At 41.6% G+C, this 6023-nt stretch overlaps 1 protein-coding gene across 1 annotated transcript in view; it reads left to right on the top strand.

Moving 5' to 3' along the window:
• The first annotated feature begins 751 nt into the window (after positions 1-751).
• LOC118309853 (cadherin-4) overlaps positions 752-6023 on the top strand; it is a 197253-nt gene continuing 191981 nt past the window's right edge. Inside the window, exons 1-2 of the mRNA XM_035632407.2 lie at positions 752-837; positions 1356-1426. The gene's annotated coding sequence lies outside the window, so the exon portion shown is untranslated. The remainder of the gene's footprint in view (positions 838-1355; positions 1427-6023) is intronic.

Below are 6023 nucleotides of genomic sequence, written 5' to 3'. Positions count from 1 at the left end.
ACATTACAACCGCTCATTAAGATCTTGATGAAAACATCGCACAAAATAGAAAAAGAAACAAACAGTGGGACATTTCTTTAATTGCTTCTTTTTTTTGTTGTTGTTATAGCTTCATTACTGTATATACGTTATATTTCATCTTATTAACTATTGCTTTTTACATTGTTAATGTTATATAGATTCCTTAGTTGTCTTTTAATATTATAATTGTGCTCTGGGCAACACAAATTGACAAAATTGACAACAATGTTCACTCATGTCACATGATGGTTTGCTGTCGAGGAGGAAAGGAAAAACAGGGGAAAGACATCATCAATGGACAGGTCGAGAGGGCAGAGTGACAACCAGTGTCACAGAATATCGTGTTATGAAAGACAGTCTGAGACACTTGACAGGACAGAGTGAGAGGATGTGACCGAAGAGGCACAACGAAGCCCCAAATGTTTACCGCGGCTTTTCAAAGAGATATATGAACAAGTGAGACAGTTGAGGTTAACTCTTTACTTCAGGTGTGTGCTGTTATGACCCTGAGTCATGTGTGCATGTGTATTTGTGTATTTGTGTTGTTCACCCTCCCGGCCAGTGGGAGGTGCTGCTCCTGTTACGTCTCTTTTTCAGTTGGCGATTGGAGGATGGTGATTGGCCTGGAGCTGATCGGGCTGGCTTTAAAAGGATGCAGGCCGATGGCGACGCCCCTTCTCGGCCATCTTCCTGACTTCCGGACAGACCACGCTGTGCCGTAGTGTTTGTTAGAATTTGTGTTGTTGAGAGACTGAGTCGTCGCAAGATATTGTGTTTCGATAACCTTTTGAGTAGAGCAGTCCTGCTGGTGTAGGGGTGAGTAGCCATTTTGTTCTGGTGAACCTTTTTCTCATGTCTTGATATTAGGGAGGCAGGTAAGAATTTGTGCCATTTTGTTTGATTGGTAATTTAGTTTCATTAAAAGACAGACGTTTTGTTTGTTGATTTGGCCGTGCTCGACCTGAAGTCAATCTACCATATACTTAGCATAAATATCTTTAGTTTGGACTGCATCTTCTGTCTCCATTGTCGTCTTTGGAAGTTGGGAAAGATGAGAGCAAACTTTTGTGTTGCGCTCAGGTCACCCCTAGGCTGGTCGTAACAATACTGTTTGAGCCAAGAGAAAGGGCTTCGAGGGCGAGAGCTAACTCATGAGTCTGCCAAATGAATCACTGGCAAACTTCCCCAACTTCATTAAAGAACTGGACAAAGCCAGAAAACCTATGAATTCAACATTATCCTTTTTGGTAAAAGCTAAACCTTATGTGTTAAGATTATCTTTGTTTATTTTGCTTAGCTTTGATTCTCTATTTTCTTTTCCTGTTTTATTTTAGGCGGACAACCTGCTAACAGCACACCTTTGTGCAGACTGACGGACGCTAAGATCCCTATCAGCTTATAAAAGGTAATAACCACGTTGGGTCCAGATTAATTCAAATGAATTGGGTGTCGGTTTGATTGTCTGAACTTGATTTCTTCAGTAACCTTCATGCATCGAGATTGGTGAGCTCACGTGCTGTAGTTCACACCCTAGCTCCACCCAGTTCCTAATGGACCAGAATAACTGACTTGTGTGTGTGTTTCTACAAACAGGCGTAGATAAAGTGTGAAGGTGTTAATGGTTCCTTGCACACAGGCTGGTGAAACACTGGAAGAAATGAGTACTAATGGGGTGCTGTTGACTTAAATGCGATGACTTGTCTGAAGTGGTCCCACTGGTGTATCCTCTCTTGTAGCAGATGCGTCATACCGTTGTTTTAATAGCATTTCTTGCCATACTGCAACGAGCTGCCCCCCGGCGTGCCTTACTGGAGAGCAATGTTTTGCTTTGGGGAGGGGACGAGCCGACGGCACGCTGACGCTGCCTGTTGCGTGGTGTGGACTGCCTTGCTGAGCGCAGTGGCTCTGAGAACGTTCTATTTCACACAATTTAAGCTTTGTTTGGGATTACAACGAATCGTTCCATACGTGTGCCGAACCGAAAAAAGCCCCTTACCGAACGGTTAAATACAAATACGTGTATCTTAACACTCCGAAAATTTAACCCCACATGTAACAGTTAACAGTGTGTAGCTTGGTTATAGCTGACGATATGATTCTGGTCTTAAGACGAGCCCTTTTTTTGGATTCACAACACACCTTTAAACCTTGTATCAGAGACACCCCCCCCCCCCCCCCCCCCCCCCCCACACACACACACACACACACACACACACACACAATTTTTTTGTGATGTCACACTGTTAGACAACAGATCAATACAAATAAACTCAACAAAGTTGAATAATGAACAGCTCTTTTTTTTTTCTTTTGTCCTTTGTCAGTCTCGTGAAAGAAGAGCAATCTGCAATCTATGAATAGTCTATGAAATGTGTCCTTCTGTGTTCTGATAGTGTTTTGTCCTACCCAAATGTATAATGAAAACAACAGATAAGATCTTCCAGGAAGCAAAATGGAACACACACACACACACACACACACACACACACACACACACACTTTGTGCATCTCATTACCATTCATCCAATGTACTATACACATGGCTATTAATCAGAAATAATCAGTGATATCATATCCACAGGTTTTTGGAATAATCACCACTATCGTACTGTACAAACTTATGTGCACTGCCCTCTTCAATTTTCACTGCGCTCACTAAACTCGCGCAGGTGGTGTGTAAAATCACAGAACACTATGACAAAATTAACACAGAACTAATGAGTTGGAAGTTTTTTTTCTTTTGTCTTTCTGAGACGCAAAACAACCCTATTTTGTTCGAATTTATGCTCTTCTGCTGGTAAATGTGGCGGCTATTGGCATGTCAAGTTTAATTATGTTTTCACTTCAGACTCCAGTGCGCACAGTAACTGGTCCTAGATCGATGTCTCTCAACAAAGAACTTCTCCACTTGACAAGCTTTTATCTTTGAAAAACAAGGTAAAAATCCCCCGTACAATCCGCGGAGCAATCCAAAAATTGTGTATGACTGCAATCTCGTCCATGGCAGAAAGAGACAGAAAAAAATATAAGTACTCTGACTGTAATAGGTAGACTTCTGATTGGATAGTGAGACACCTGACCCAGTATTGTGATATAAAATCCCTTAATATTGGACCTATCATCTTCCAATGTCACCCAAGTGATTGACCCAAGTCAATCAAGTGAGAAGTACATAGTCATTTTCTCATAGACTTCCATAGAAACTGTTTTCTTTTTTCAACCAGTGAGTCGCCCTCTGCTGGTGATTCCAGAGAATACAGGCTTCAGGCACTTCTGCATTGGCTTCATTTTACGGACCCTTTTACGGATAATTTTCATGTCCATTTTGAGCTACTGTATAGTTGCTGCCATGTTATAGGGATAGGGCCACAACTGGCCACAACACGATAAGAGATGCAACGTGATTAGTTGTGCAGTAGATTTGTATTTCAGTTCCTCTACTTTCTTCTTGTTCTTCTTCTTAGTTTCTAATAGGGGATGACACCATCTTCTGCTCTGGAGTATTCTGTTTCGTTTGACAGAGGCCTATTAAGATGGAAAAGGGAAAGAAGACAGTTACCTACGTTCACGTTGAAGATGTAGTGATTTAAAAAAAGAGCCCCAATATATTCGTAATTTTGATGTGTTATAAAAAAGTTGTTCAGTTGTTGTTTTGATGTTCACTTTAGTCTGCAAATGACAACGAACCCTGACCATAACCATAACCCGATTGAAGTTAAACGCAGCATTTAAATGCTTTAAAAGTGTAAAATCAAAGAAAATACATGAGATCTTCTGCGTTGTCTACTATCTTTGGAATTCCCGGAGTCGTGACCCTACGCTATGTGCAAGCGGTGAATGAATGAACAACCTCATTCTTACTGTGTTGCCTCAGACATACCTCTCCATTTTTATATTTCCTTTATGGAAAGTACCAATTTTGCAATCTAAATTAGTATTATTCTTTTTTTCATCACCATACATCTAACATTAATGGCCCATTAACTCGCGTTACATACGCGTTTGATGTTGTTTTGCCGGTCATTAACTGAAGCTTCACTTTCCAACAGTGTTTCTCAAATGACTGTTGACAGGGGTTCATATAAAAAAACTTTTATGTCTTTGTTCTAAGATTGAAAGAAACCATTAAAATAAATCCAATTCAATCATGACTCCCGAAATGATCCAAACACGTAAACAAGCAGAGTTATTGCGCGCCCTCCTGCCTATGACTCAAACTCCATCAGCGATGAAGTGGATTGATAATAAACATATTACGGGAGCAAACGGTGTTCAGCATGTGCTGGTGCAGACATTCAAGCATTGTGACTGTGCAAACAACCCAACGGGTGATAAAATGTTCTTCGTGCTTTATCTGATGCAAAACCACCAGTTAACTTTGGCAATGCGTAAGCCTCCTAAAGCAGCACAAACCCCTTCGCTCAATATTATGTTGCAGTTCTTCACTGGTGGTTTCTGAGAAATCAAATTGTGTCATTTACTTATAGCAACCTGATTACAGCAGTCAGTTGGTTGTTTCATAAATGCTGGAAAAATGCAACAACAGTCTGATTCCGGTCCAGATAAGACTGGTGATGTTTGGGACTTTATCTTAAATAAAGTATATCTGACAGACAATCTTAATACACAGTCATCTACTTCTCCGTGATTTATTATCATGACGGGAAAATAGGCAAAGACTGTGTGAAGCACAAAAAGTCTGACGCAGAACTGACGCCACCAAATGAGGAAAGTCTTGCTCACTCTCTATCTCTTCTCCCAGGAAGTTGTCTGCTGTATGCCAACTTTTCTTCTTCTACTCCGTTCAAGATCATCTATGTTTGTCCTGTCATTATCGCTGGGCATGCCACAGGACCTCTGCCATTGTCCCCTTTTAATTTTCAATTGGAAACACGGCCACATATAATAGCGCCGCTGTGAACAACTGACTTCGTCGCCGCTGTTGATTTTCCGTACTGAGAAAATCTTAATGACAGAGCATGTTTCCCCCCCCCCCCAGAATAGTCGTAGAGCCGCAGCTTCACCACTGCACTTCCCTCCTCTGCTTTACAGTTGGTAAAATAGGCAAGTAGACAATTTATATCTCAGCAGTAGACCGCAGACTGGGGTGTGTAATTACCACTTACTGCACAATTGGCTGTCTTGTCACACCCTCTGTGCCGAACTCTTCACATTCAAATTGCTGGAGAGATATTTTCACAGATTTGTAACTTTTCTTCCCTTTTTTTGCTTTCCATTTAAATCCCCATTTTTTGCTATTTTCTCACTTATTATTGGTCTTATTGATTGAATAGCACGCCACACGATTTTTTGTTTACGCATAATTTGCCACTGCTCGTCTCCCTCCCTAACTGATATACATATTTTTGTATTTGCGCCTTCCTTTTCTGCAGAGTCCCCCACCCCATATATAAATTAGCCTCTTGCTCCTTCACTCTTGGCTCCCTACGCTTCGCTGAGCCAGCACTTTAATGGCAGAGTAGCTGAGGGTGGTGGTTTAACCGGGGGGTGGGGGCTGCAGGCCCAGATGCTAACAGTCAATATTTCATATCTCTACTTGGAGAAAGAGACAGAGGGCAGTGCAAATTCAAATAGGGTAAGATGTATGACACCCATACACAGTTTTTAACCACCTTTCCAATGGGAGAGCTGCAGAAGGGTGTGTGGCCGACAGCTCCTGACATCAGGAATCCATTAATGTCAACCTTTTGTGAATAGAACCCGGTTTCACAAACGATGGCAACGCTCACACAATGGAAACTGGAAAGCCAATGCAATGACAACAATAAAAGTGAGGGGCACATTAGCATAAATCAAATAGCCAAACTTTTACATCTTTGGATGCATTGTTCACAGCATGTGGACACGGCTGGAAGTCTTGCTGTGATGCCACCTGTGAATGGTGACAGTTTCTCCCCCTCTGATCAAGTTTCAGGTGTATTTATGCGCTGCTCGTTTCAAAGATACGTTAGAAGGAAATTGGATGGCTGAGGATGAAAGGG

This window comes from Scophthalmus maximus, chromosome 6 (genome assembly GCF_022379125.1).
Source record: "Scophthalmus maximus strain ysfricsl-2021 chromosome 6, ASM2237912v1, whole genome shotgun sequence".
NCBI lineage: Eukaryota > Metazoa > Chordata > Actinopteri > Pleuronectiformes > Scophthalmidae > Scophthalmus > Scophthalmus maximus.
This window is presented reverse-complemented; position numbering and strand designations above follow the sequence as displayed.